This window comes from Curcuma longa, chromosome 16 (assembly GCF_044706935.1).
Source record: "Curcuma longa cultivar G26 ecotype Majalengka, Jawa Barat chromosome 16, ITB_CL_G26_1.1, whole genome shotgun sequence".
Lineage (NCBI taxonomy): Eukaryota > Viridiplantae > Streptophyta > Magnoliopsida > Zingiberales > Zingiberaceae > Curcuma > Curcuma longa.
Genome location: NC_133876.1, coordinates 2667564 through 2682493, shown reverse-complemented (window position 1 = coordinate 2682493; position 14930 = coordinate 2667564). Strand labels below are relative to the sequence as shown.

Below are 14930 nucleotides of genomic sequence, written 5' to 3'. Positions count from 1 at the left end.
AGCGAAAAAGTCATACGCGCTATTCACCCCCCTCTAGCACGTATTCCGATCCTACACTTTTCCCCGAGCAGGATCTCTAGGAGGAGTCTGTTCTGCGGCAGACTCCATGGATGCACCATAGTAATCGACATCTTGGAGGGGTCTCATGGAAGGAGCTCGTTGAGCTTCTATGGGTGCTTGTTGTCGTCGAGCAGGGACCTGAGGAACTTCAGCAGATCGAGTCGAAATTCTTGAAGGAGGAGCCGGAGCAGCTTGCTGGTCCCGGGAAACAGCTAAAACGGCAGCTGCTACCGCCCGATCGAAATCTTCTTGTGTCATGTTGATGAATGGAGGTCGATGAGGATCATCCATTGACATGTCTCAAATCCGGATTCTAAGTTTCCCACAGACGACGCCAAATTATGTTCTGGTTGAGAACAACTCTGAGAAATGTCACCAACCGAATCTCCTCACCACGACGGAACGGGACTGAGGGGGTTGAATCGCTGGATCCTGCAATCAAAGCAAGCGTGAGAGGGAAGGCCAGGGGTGTCCTGGCATGACCACTCCAAAGCTTAAGGATCAGCGATCCACCCAAATCAGCGGGAGAAGAAGAAGAGAAAATAGAAAGATGAGTCAGTGTTTCACGTGTGCGCGTACCTGAGGGCAAAGGAGAGTGGCCGCATATATATAGGGGAGGGGGTGTGAGGTCATGTCTTAATTAAGGAACATGTCCCATCGTTAGTTATTACCTTATCAGAAAAGATATGGAATGATTAGATTACAAGTCCCATCGCTGATATATGTTTGTAGGGTCACGTCGCACGTGGGTGTCAGGGCGGCGATCATAATTACAGAGTATGGGACTTGTCATCAGAAATGATGGGAATCGAGTAGTCAGGCACCATGATAACCATTTTGCATGGACCTTAACCGAATCCGGCTGAGGATGAGGTAGTCGCGCCAACTGGAGGATTCGACTCGGAGCTGTGCATGGGGTACCGAGGAGTCGGCTTCGTGGGGAATCGTCTAAATAAGAGGATTCGACTACATAAGAGGGTCTGAGTAACGATTCGACTCGAGCTTAGGAGATCATATCTCGGAGAACTCTCTCTGACTCGATTCGGATCAGGTGTGGGATTCGATTTGAAGGAGGATTCAACTACCGAAGGAGGGATCTCGAGTCGAGAACTGACTAGGACTGATCCCTGACTACAACAGGCCTACTGGTAATCAGACCCGACATCGTGCCATCTACTGGGGGCTAAACCGACTCAGGACTCAACTCTTTGGGGCCAGTTCATCACAACCATAACACTAAGATATGAAAAACTCTAAAATAGACAACACATACTCCTTAAATAAGTTCCTATGAGAAAGAGAAAAAGAAGATTATGGTTATCTGTCTTTGTCCTTTTAAATTTTATCCTCGAAGAGATTTACTATGAGGATCGATGTCGATGTCGATATCGTAAAGTGTGAGTAGTTGGACACTAGACGATGATGATAGACGTTGGATAAGGACAATACAAAAATAAAATACTTAAACAGATAAATTAATTTTAAAAAATAATATTTTAAAATTAAAATAAAACATTTTTAAATTTTTTTACACCCTAAATCAAAATATAAAAAGTTATAATAATTCATAAACATATAAAAATAAAATTTATCTATCTCTCCCATCCTCTATTTAACTCGCTCATCCATCCCTGTGCATACAAGTGTAACATTTTATTAACCCTTTCACGCCTCCCCTCTAACAGTCTGTTTGGATCGGGTGAGGGACGATTCATTAATGGAAGGGGAAGGAAGGGGAAGGAAGGGAAAGGGAAGGGAAGGGAGGAGAGAAGATCAGTAACCTTGTTTGGGAAGAAAGGAAGGTTAAAAGGAAAGGATTTGAAAGTTAAAAAAATAAAAAGTCAAAAATATCCTTTCTCTTCTTCCCCGACATCTCGCCAGATTCGACGAGCAGGCGGAGAGGGGGCAGCCGAGCCCCCGCCCGGGCGGCCCCTCCCAACGCCTGCAGAGGCGGCGATCGGCACGCGACCACCGGGCGCAGTGGCCGGCCGGTGGAGAGAAGAAGAGGGAGGAAGGGGGCGCTTCACGTTCCCACGCCCAGCTCCGCCACATCTCCGAGGCGGGTGCTACTTCGCCGGAGCCGATGGGATCGGAGGGCGGAGAGGGGGGCGGAGTGGGCGGCGGACGACGCCGGTCGCCGACGATGTGGCTGATGGCAGCGAAGTAGGCGTCCTTCTGGAGGACCGGCGCCGGAGGGGCGAACGAGTGGAGGCAGCAGCGGCGGAGGAGCGACGCAGCCGGTGAGCGGAGCATCGGCGAGAGCGGGAGTGGACGCGTCCCCTTCCTTCGTAGTGGGTAAAATTGGAAATAATATGAGTTCCCCTTCCTTACACCCCGATTTGGGGTGTAAGGAATTCTGGCTATTCACGAGCATGGAAGGGGAACACTTCCCCTTCTTTCCCCTTCCCCTCCTTACCTCACCTCATCCCAAACAGGGGTAAAATTTTTTTTTCCCCTTCCTTACCTTTCCCTCCCTTTCCCTCACCTCCTCCCAAACAGAGCGTAACAGAGCATTAGTCGTTTAGTCCCTAAATCCTTGTGCTGCCTCTTTCTCGAGCGATTGTATTCGGCGGACACTTCGCCCCCGCCGGCATCCGTCACGATGCTCTCTGCGCAAAGCTCTACTGCTCCTCTCCGCTGCTCGCTTCCGTTAAAATCCCTTCAGAGGCATAGCCCTAATCCTGGCTTGCTCCCTGCGAGGCCAACCCGCATGAGCTCCATCTCCGCTGCCGCCGCCGCCGCCTCCGCCTCCGCCGTCGTGCCTGCTGCACCTTCGTCACCCGTCAAGACACCGGCTCAGACCCGTGTCGACATCCTGTCGGAGTCTCTTCCCTTCATTCAGAAGTTCCGTGGCAAGACGATCGTGGTCAAGTACGGTGGCGCCGCCATGAAATCCTCTGATCTTCAGTCGTCCGTCATCAACGATCTCGTCCTCCTCTCTTGCGTCGGTCTCCGTCCAGTCCTGGTCCATGGCGGCGGCCCGGAGATCAACTCCTGGCTCCTTCGCCTCGGCTACCAGCCGCTGTTCCACAATGGTCTCCGCGTCACCGACGCGCTCACCATGGAGGTTGTCGAGATGGTTCTGGTCGGAAAGGTAAACAAGTCCCTAGTTTCCCTCATTAACAGCGCAGGCGCCACGGCCGTAGGTCTTTGCGGCAAGGACGCGCGCCTCCTCACCGCACGACCTTCTGCGGACGCTGCCGCCCTAGGGTTTGTAGGGGATGTTTCGCGCGTGGATCCTTCAATCCTCCTTCCCATTCTCGCATACGGTCATATTCCCGTCATCGCGTCAGTGGCTGCCGACGATCATGGGCAGAGCTACAATGTGAACGCTGATACTGCTGCAGGGGAGATTGCTGCAGCCGTGGGGGCTGAGAAGTTGATATTACTTACGGATGTGGCCGGAATTTTGGAGGACCGGAATGATCCAGGCAGCCTTGTGAAGGAGATAGACATTAGTGGTATCAGAAAAATGGTGGCGGAGGGGAAGGTAGCTGGTGGAATGATCCCCAAGGTGAATTGCTGTGTTAGATCGCTGGCCCAGGGGGTGCGCACTGCTAGCATCATCGATGGCCGAGTGCCACACTCCCTTCTTCTTGAGATTATGACAGACGAGGGGGGCTGGCACAATGATCACTGGATGAGTCTGATGGGCATTGTGGTATGAGCATTGGCGTTGTCCTGGTCTGCTGCTACCAAAGGTAACACAGTCTCTGCACCTTCTCAGTGTTTCAAAATAAGTGGTGCCATTTTCTTTTTGATTTATATATCAGCAATTGAAGTTATTTAACTGGTCTTTTTTTTGTCAAATTTTTTTCTTCTGTTAGTTATCTCAAGTTACCTGCAATTTAGTTTGTATCTTGTGTTCTTGCAAGACATACATTTAGCATGCATGAATACCATGTGTCTATTTGAAGTATCACTTTTCCCTTAGGTTACTTGTTAGAATAATGTTATTAGCCTTCCTTCATGTCATAATAATAATGTTTGTTATTAGCCTTCCTTCATGTCATCCAAAATGGCTATTTAAGTGAGTTTGGGTGATGGGTGTTTAATTGTGTATGGGCTCAGATAAAAAAATGTCAGTCTGCTGCTGACTGAATATAGTTGTATCAACCTCACTGCACTGCTTTCTATATTTTTGCTACTACTTGTGAGACATACCATGTAGCCTCAACACAACCATTACAATTTGGATATATGGCGGATTTTCTTTTTGAATCACACCAACTTGAAAAGGCCTGCAATTCACAAATAAAATATCACCACACTTTTGAGCACACACCACCATGGCTTAACTTGATCTTCTTTCTTTTCTTGACATACCCTGAAGCATGTTGGTCTGGGTTTTAGGCCCAATGCCCCAATGAATCCATTTCGACATTTTACCAAACAGCACACTCAGCTTTTTGAATTTCTCAAAGGGTGCAGCACTTAAGTCCTAGAATATCCCCCTCCCTCAAATAGCTATAACTGCAACCTAACTTCCAAAGCATCTTAACCACATTTTCAAATGGGAAAAAGGTTTTTAGTTCGAATGCACATAACCTTCAATTTTAGTTCTCTCAGCTCGGCGAAAATAAAATCCTCGAGACACCAAAATCGTACTTGCAACTCATCTCCTTCCCTTCTCTCATTCGGAAATGTTGAAACCAAAATCATCACCAATCGCCTTTGCCACTCTCATTCTGTCTCGTCGCTATCTCAACTCTTTCCTCTTATTTTGCATCTCCTTCTGAACTTCACTCTATTTCAGGGCTAGCCAATCTAGTGTTGTAAACTCGACTAGTTCTGTTACAGAATGACACATGAATGTGGTTCAAACTCTCAATCATTTCTAAAGGTTTGTTAAGAATTTGGGCGCTAGTCAAGCTTTGCAATTTGAAACAAATGGTTTTGAATTTCCACAAGACATAGGCTCCCTCTCTTCCCATTTTGACATTGATTCCTTCTATTTTGCAATGGTTTGCACACTGTTTCCATGTTCTATATTTGATGCTTGTAAATCTATTAATGAGTTTTATTCAAAATTAATTATTGGAGGTAGAATCTTCACAATCTCAAATTTAACTCACCTTAGCATAGCTTGCACCTTTCTCATTAATCTCCATCTCAAATTTGGGTCCTTTACATTTGAATCTAATGAAATTTACTAATATTGTATTAAATTTATGTATTTTTTATAATATCTTTTGCCACGAGTTGATGTTGGAAGAAAATTGAGAATTGCAATGGACCAGCATTTTAAGGTATTTTAATGGTTATTTTAACATACCAACAAGTAAAGGAATACTACACGTTTCGATTTGTTTACATGATAGACATAAAGACATCATTAAACGAGCTCTATTTGTTTGGCCATATAAGAAATTCCACAGATTGGAGACTATTGATAAATATATTTCAAAGTTGAGATTTAATAACTCAAACCATTAGGTTCTCAAGTGTTCTTTTCACTAGGAGAAGAGATGTCTCTTTGTTACTTGCATTACAGATAGTGGGATTTCTATTCTTATTAAATTCTCTCGATGTAATGGTTGATCTCTATCTTTCTTATTTCTTTCAAAAAGAACTTAATAAATTAAGAATTGATGAGATGTTTAAAATATATTCTCATAGAGTTGAAGTAAATGAGGATGTTTTAGTATTTTATAAATTTTATATTTTACTTGTATTTGTTTGTGTGATGTTTTCTTTTAGTATATATAAAGTTCCTATATGTTTTATAGATATTGTAAATAATTTTGACAATTTAAGTAGATTTAATTGGGTTGAAGTCATCCATCAATTTATCGCCTAATATATGTGAAATGAAATGACCACTTTACTTCATGATCTAAAGAGATTTATTGGTCCTCGGGGCAATGGTGCAATGGTAGGACATCTGGGTTGTGACTTAGGGACCCGCGGTTCGATCCCCAGCTACGGCGTATTTGTAAGAATTTTTTTTTAAATGGGGAACACAATCAAAGGATGCTGGGCATCCCCCAGGGATTGAGTCCATGAGACTGACTGATCTAAAGAGATTTATTGGTTTTTTATTGTGAGTTCATATTTGCTAGTGTAATTTATTTTCCTTATGGACGTTAGTATATAATACTTTATATATGAATCAAATATGATTTCTATAGCATATCCCAATGCAACAATTATATAATAATGGAGTGCTCATAAATAAATAGAGCAGTACTCTTTCGCATATTAGTAAAATGAGGATTTTATTAGATAAAGTCTCACCTTAAGAGGTAAATACTAATGTTGTCACCTAACATTTTATTATTTCAGTTGCTAAATATTTGTTTCCATTTTTGTTGATCTAATCTCTACTTTGCTGAAATAATATTACTTGGAAACTTTCATTACCTCAATGATACTATTCCACATCTAATAGAAACATTAACATTACATGCTACAAAAGAAAAATACCCTAATGGCAAATGTAATAACTACATTATTTATCTGAATCAAATGAAGAAGTTAATAATTAAGAACATGCAACTAAATAAAAGGATTAAAGAATTATTTGAAATTATAGAAAGAGAAGACATTCCTGTTCAACCCAGCCAAGTGGTTTGACTATGATTTTTAATGTTTGGGCAAATGAGTTTAAGTTGGGTCGTACATTGTTATTTGACATGTGCGTCTAAATAGGTAGAGACTCAGAGAGAATACAAGATCACTTGATGACTCAAGGTCCAATGCAGTACGATGAAGGAGATGGTGTCCAATGTAGTACGCATCCAAGTGGATTGATAGAAAAATTGCTTAAGTACGTTATTGGTGAGTTGAGTTGAGTGAACTTGTATTCGAGATGAAGGGTAGAACTAGTCATAGTTGACTTATAGTTTTAGGGGACCATAATGGATTCCGTCAACCTATGCATATGACGATGTCTATGTTTGAACATGTTTGATGTCCACAAATTTGGGAGCTATGAGCTATTAGAATTGGATTTGGTTGATTGGAATACACATGGAGCACAGATTTGGATGAGATAGTCAAGGATCCAGTTTGATCGGGGATCCAAGCAATTGAAATGGATCTGGTCAATTGGAAGGTTGTCATGTTAACGATAACGAATAGGACATATGTTCATGGATGAGGTTGGTGGGTTGACTCGACAAACTCTGGGAAACTAAATGTGCTTCCGATCAACTAGAACAGTGACATGTCTACAAGTTAATTAGATCGAGGCAAAGACTATAAAAAGATCAAGAAACTCGAAGATAATATACACATTCGTATATAATTGTTAAATTAATATTTCTTCATTACTACTCCTACTTATTTATATTCTTGTTATTGATTGATCACTACAGGAAAAAATAAGTCTTTTGCAACGAATTAAAAAAACAATTTGTCATAAAAATATTTTACGATGAAAATATTTTCATGGATAATGGTTTATCGTCAAATTCTATGACGAAAAAGTATAAATTCGTCCTCAATTTTGTATAAATTAATTTTTCATCATCAAATTCATTGCCACTTTGCGATGAAAAAATTTTTCGTAGTAAATTTCAATAATCGATGATCCGCGATGAATAAATTTTTCGTCGTCGATTTTGCAATGAAAATCTATTTTTGTCATTGATTTGCAACGAAAAACATGTTCGTTGCCATAATCAAATTCGTTATACATCGACGATGAAATTATAATTTTGTTGCGAATTCGATGACGAACAAGTTTTTCATCGCTAAATCATTAATTTGATGTCGAAATAAGATTCACTGTCATATTAATGATTTGGCAATGAAAAAGTTTTCGTCATTGATTTAGCGACGAAAATTTAAAAATCTAAATTTATGATATACAATATTATTTCAATAAATTAGCGATGAAAATAAATTCATTGCAAAATTCATCGCTAAAAGCCAATTTTTTTTCTAGCAACTCTTTATTTTTCTTCTTCAATCATGTTTACAAATAAAATTAGTTCAATCCAACATTCCAACATAATACTCAATCCAACATTTCAACACAATACTCAACCAACATTACAATTAACACAATACTCAATCAACATATAACAATCAAACACAATACTCAATCCACGTATAACATTCCAACACCATTCAATCCAACATATAGACAATCCATTCAAGAAGTCACAATCCAAAAAATAAGTCATCATCATATAAGAAACAAGTCTCAAAATGACAAAATACATACAAGAAACAAGTTCCAAAATATCCAAGAAGACATCAGATATATCCAAATTAAAACATCTCATACCAAATAATCTCAAAATGACAAGATATAAAAAATATCATCGTCCTTCTCGGCATATATTTATCTGCTCCTTCCATACTTTTTCTTCTTTTCTTACATTAGAAAATAAAAAATAAAAAAATATCATTTTGTACAAGATAACTATAATATGTAAAGACTTATTTCTTCTGATATGAATTTCAAATTTTACTACCTTCCTTAGTTTCACCAATCCTGTTTAAAATAAAATAACAGTACTCAGTAATAATAATAAATAAATAAAGGGTTCACAAATTAAATAATAAATATTCAAGAATACCAATTCTAAGAAAAATAACAATTATACAATACTAGAATCACGAAGAATCATCATCATTACAACCACCATCATCATCATCACTGCCATTACCAGAACCAAGAATAATCTAACTCAGAGCGGAGCCTAATTGAAAATGTCACATTATGAAGTCTTACTGTTGGCGTAATTCTCTCATTTCTTGATCTCTCACCGTCATCCTCTTCAAATTGTTAACCTCTTCAGTTAAGTTTTCTATTTGTGCTTGTATTATTAGTGGGGTGGAAGAAGATATACTGACAATTCTATAAGTTCTGCTCAAAAAATCTATTCTCAATATCCTTCCTCTCTTTGGATATCTCATTCGCCTCCAGCCATATACTCAAATTATTGCCAATAGAGGGTTCAGATCCATCATTATCATCACTAGCACCTGAACTTCTCTGTGTTAGCTCTAGTTCATTATATTTCTCCTGTATTGTTATGATAAAAAGTTAAAATAAACACATATAATATTCATTATATCTAATAGAAACACATTTAATATAAAGATAGAGGGTACATAACTATTAGAATCTAAGTTAGAAATTAAGATCCAAGATTAATCTTAATTGCTCTAGCTCTATCTCCGCTCCAAGTTTTGTCTTTCTTTTGAAATGTATAGGTGAAAGTATCTATAAATAATGTCTCATTCCCCATTTCGCTCTAAGTCTTGTCTTTCTTTTGAAATGTATAGGTGAAAGTATCTATAAATAATGTCTCATTCCCCATTTAGCTCTAAGTCTTGTCTTTCTTTTGAAATGTATAGGTGAAAGTATCTATAAATAATATCTCCTTTCCTATTTTCTTAGCTTAAAAAAATATTGTTAGAAATAATATAATAATTTACAATCAATTAATAACTTAGCGTTTATAAAAAATTATCAATTTGTGTGTATATTCATCAATATTGATTGAGCCTCTCGCATTTGTCGCAGATAAGTCTCTAGAATTATAAGTTTGATTTATTTTATTCTGCTGATTCCTTTATTTGCTCTCCTCAGTTTGTTAAATATCGACGATTCTGACCCAAATTTCTTAGGTGATGTAGGATTTTTTTTCACTTTAGTCTTCGCATGATTAAGTACATGTTGAATGTGATCCCCATATTTTTTTTTCTTAAAATACTCTTTATTTTCAATTTTTCATTCGGCTCCCAATTGAATGCCTTTTAGAATGAAAAAAATAATTGATTATATATTCACTTTAATTTCATATATAAATTGAAGAGGATATATAACTTAAACTCGTTCTACCATAGTTCTTTTGTGTGTGTTGAAGTGCTTGTATATGTCATTAAAGTTCATTTCCAATGATTATTCACTATTTTATTTATCTCACAAATAATATGTACAAAATTTTAAAATCTATCATAAAATTATAAATAAATATTATTAAATAATTAAGATAATAGTTGAAAAAATATTCAATTTTTAAATACTTACGAATCTCCATGAGGGATTATATACTCTCAAATATCTTGCAACTCAGCTGTAGACTGTCTGGTCGATGGTACTGAAGACTGTAGTGGCGACAAATCTGGCGAAGGTACTGGCAATAGTGCATAGGACGGTCGTGTCTGATCAGGCGGGTGTAGGTACAATGTCATTGCTGAAGCTAACTGATCTAGGAGTATTCTGTCTATATCCACCACGTTGAAACTGTTAACCAAAATTATTAGGAGATAAAGTAATAAATATTTGTTACATAATGAATAACATGAAAAAATATACCATATTTACTAACAGATCAAAGAATGCGCAAAATCAAATACTTAGATGTCACCTGCAATGAGCCTATAAGAAAAACTACAGTGCATTAACAGATAATTAAAATATTTAACAATGAGATGGTATATCAATAATTAATTGAGCTATAAGTTATATAAATGTGCAGATTAAAATTAAATTTACTCATAAAAAATATATTATTATTTTTAAAAGATCTTTTTATTTATTTATTATATAATAACATCAGAGTCCTCATTCTCATTGGCATTCTCATCATCATCGGTATGATCGTTGTCATCGTTGTCATCAGATTCATTATCATGAATTTCACTTGCATCCACATTTATCACTACTCCACTGGGATCTTGTAATATTGAAATAATATAATCCTTAGTCTGAAATGTATTCATAACTTTCTCTTGTTGATATGTAATGTCTTCCCAACTTTTCTTAATCTTTTTCCATGCTTTGGTTTCACAAACAACTCATCAATCAATTTTATCACATTTCAAACTAGGATATGAAGTATAGAATACTTGAATCATTTGTTGTGTCAATACAAATAGTTCATATTTTTTATACAATCTCTAATGATTTATTTTAATCAAATTGTACTATTAATGCACCTTTATTCCTCTGATAGGATCAAAACAACGACATATAAATAAAATAACTCATATTTTTAGGGTAAGGTATTCTACCTCTATAATTTTATCAAGCAAATCATAAAAATCATTACTTACACCTCTATCATCTGATGACTAAACAGATATTCCACTATTTATTGTAGTATTTTTCATTCCATATTCTTCAGTATGAAAATTATATCCGTTTATGAAATATGTTGGCTAAGTGCGTATCAATACTTTTAGACCCCATGAAAGATGAAATAGAAATTCTTGCTCAATGTAAATTCTTGCAATGTGAACTTGATTATCATGAACCTAAAGTCAAATAAATATATTTAACAGATTGCATATGTGTAAACTATGCTACAATTTAGATTGATCACTTACATATGATTTGAATCACAGTACAAATTCTTCTTCGCATAAGTGATCAAACTCTTGTGTCGATATTTCAAATAAGTTTTGAAAAATCCTTTTAAAAAATAATTATAAGATAAAGAATTTATGGCATAGGAAATATAAAAAATATAAAATATATATTAACTTGAAATATCACATGATTTCTGGATAATTCAGTAAAATATATGTCTGCGTTGCATGCTATTTTTGACCAGTTAAATATCTCTACTTACATTGTCTACTTAGTCGACCAAGATAATTAAAAATTAAGAATGAGTTCAAATTGGGATCAATAAGACTCTTATTGTTTCTTCCCGATCTCTGACTTTTGCTCTTAATGTGAGGCTCAAAATAATATAATGCAAAAGTTGTTATTTTCTCCACAATATATGCATTAATAATAGGTTTCAATATGTACTTTATTTTTCACTTTTTTTCAAATGATATAAGAATCTAATTATAATACAAGAAATTATATTAAATATTAAAAATATATAATACGATTAGTAAATTTTTATGCATTAATCGAAATCTAAAATTTTACCTTTCAAATGGATACATCTATAGAAAATGGACATGACCTACAACTTTGGCCTCATATAGCAAGTGAATCAAAAAATGTTCTATGGAATCAAAAAATAAAGGTGAAAATATCCTTTCTAAATTATACAAAATGATTGGAATGTCTCTCTCTAAAGTCTCCATGTATGAATGTCTTAAAACTATTGAGCAAATATCATGAAGGAAAATCTTCAACTCTGAAATTGTATCCCAGATAAAATTTGATAAAAGTTCCTTAAAGTAATAAAAATAAGTCTTTCCATAAATATATGATAGTCATGACTTTTCAAACTGGTCAATTTACATTCTTTCAAATCGACACATCTCCCAATATTAGAGATATAACCATCTGAAAATTTTAAAGATTTCAATCATTCACAAACAATATGTCTCTAATCTCTATTCAATGTATAAACCGTCTTTAGCTTTCATCCCCTACTATTTTCATCGACATCAAGAGTGAGTCTTTTACAAATGAGTTGCATATCTTTTCTTGCATTCAGATTGTCCTTTATTTTTCTGATAATATTCATCACTGTATTTATTAGATTTATCAAAAATATTCTTTTCAATATGTATTACATCGAGATTATGATGAATCAAATGACTCTTCTAATACGGTAAATTCTAAAATATACTTTGTTTAGTCTATTTATATGTACTTCCATATTCATAAGTTTTACTATGTGAATCTTCAATAACAGATGGAAAGTTAAGCACTTTGTACTAAATTTGTTGATCTATTAACCTTACGGGTATTCTTTCAATTTTATTCTTAGTGAATTATTCTTTATTCTTTCTAAATTTATAATTTGGTAGTAAAAATTATCTATGATAATCAAAATAACTCGGTTTCTTCTCATATTTCAATTTGATTAATTTTGATCTCTCCATACATATTGGACATCTTAAAATCTCAATGGTACTCCATTCCGATAACATCTTATAAGTCGAAAAGTCATTTATCATCCAAAGAAGTGCAGCCTTCATTATAAACATCTGATTAGTATGAACATCATATGTAGAAAAATCTTCATTCCATAGTTGTTTTATCTTTGCAATCAGTGGTTGCATATAAACATCTATTAACTTTTTCAAATTTTGCGAGACATACACAACCAATGTTAAAAATATATACGGTATTTTTATATGTCCCAGGTGGAAGATTATACAGAGTTAATATAACTGGCCAACAAGAATAATTTTTTCCTGGTTTGTCAAATGAAGCAAATTCATCAACACAGAGATCTAACTTAATATTTCAAATTTTTTTCGTAAATTCAGAATATATTCTATCAAAATTTTTTCATATTTTTGAATCTGATGACACATTAGACTCTCTTTTGTTTGATGATTTGCATGTCAAGTCGTGTGATGAGCAGCGACTTTTGATGTATAAAGTCTTTATAACTTAGGAGTTAAAAGTAAATAAAATAACTGACTGTATAATTTACGTCGTTGTTGACTCCTATTGATTCTCTTGTACTTAGCTTAATTACAAAATTTACAAAAATTTGCATCTTGATCATCTCCCTAATATATCATTACAACTATCTCTGCAAACTTCAATCCTTTCTATTGGAAGATCTAATTCTTTCATAATTTTTTTAATACTATAAAAATTATTAGGCATTATATAATCATGTGATAATATCTTTAATAACTTGAACAAAATTATTAAAATAATCTTCAGATATATTATATTTTACCTTGATATTTAACAGTCTTGCGGTGAGAAATAATTTAATATGACTGTCATATCCAGGTCACACAGGTTCATCTGCAGCACTCAACATTTCTTGAAATGAGAGATATGACTTATTATTCACATTTTCATCAATAGCTTGTACTTTTACCTCCTCCAATGGTGATGTATAAGTATTAAATATTTATTTAACTATTAGAGGACAACTAAAACTTACAATACTCGATTTGAAATGAAATTTTGACCTGCTGCATCAATTATTATCCTCTAATATGGATTTAATTGATTATAATAACTCTAATTCTCATTAACTGAGACTTGTATGTTTTGTCTATAATCCTTGTCAAATATGAACAATTCATCGTGACATGTTCAATTATAGTAATTTAAAGTAAAATCAAATTCACTAATTGAGACTTTTATATTTTGTCTATAATCCTCGTCAGATATGAACGGTTCACCATAACATGTCTAATTATAGTAATTTGGAATAAAATTAAATCTACAAAGATGCTCTCAAACTTTATCAAGTTGTAAAAATTTATTATTGTGATACTTTCTGTACGGACACATTATCTTATCCTCATTCCTATATTCAATATTACTACTGGTAAAATTCATAAATTATTTTAACTCACTAATAAACTCATCAGGTAAACCTCAACGATCAAGTATGTTCTTTTTAAATCTCTAATTTCTTTCTTTATGTATTTTTTCTTATTTTCAATTTATTAACATATTTTTTAAAAAACTACTACATATGAAAGCAATTATTTCATTAATAATAATAACATAATTAATTATTGTTAAATTTTTATAACAATAAGTAATATTATAGAACGAGTGTAGATATAATTAAAGCAGATGAATAAGAACGAATGCCTCCAACTACTTTAAGCCCTCGTCAAAATGAGACCTGTATAAATAATATTACGAAGTTAATAATCAAATATAAATTAAATATGTAATTGTAGGTATTGATAAATAGTAAGTAATTGCTAGTTCAGGTGAGGTGCATTGAAATGGTTGCAAGTAATATATCATAAATTTTCTATTACTGATAAAGGGCAGACAGATCGATACACACACAAAAAAAATTTAAAATTTTTCTGTGTGCAATCAAAGAAGAAAGTTGATCATCCTTTTGATCAACTTTTCTCGTATAACTAAGATGGCTTCTATTAGAATCCAAGCTAGATTATTACTGATACAAGGCAGAGAGATACAACATTGCAAGAAATCCCTGACATGCAAGTGTTGTTGGTCGGGTTCCTTATTGCTATATTGACAAGTATGAGGT

The 14930-nt window shown here is 35.0% G+C and overlaps 1 pseudogene; it reads left to right on the top strand.

Annotated features, from left to right (window-relative positions):
* The first annotated feature begins 2601 nt into the window (after positions 1–2601).
* Positions 2602–4016, top strand: LOC141848018 (uncharacterized; annotated as a pseudogene).
* The last annotated feature ends 10914 nt before the right edge of the window (positions 4017–14930 follow it).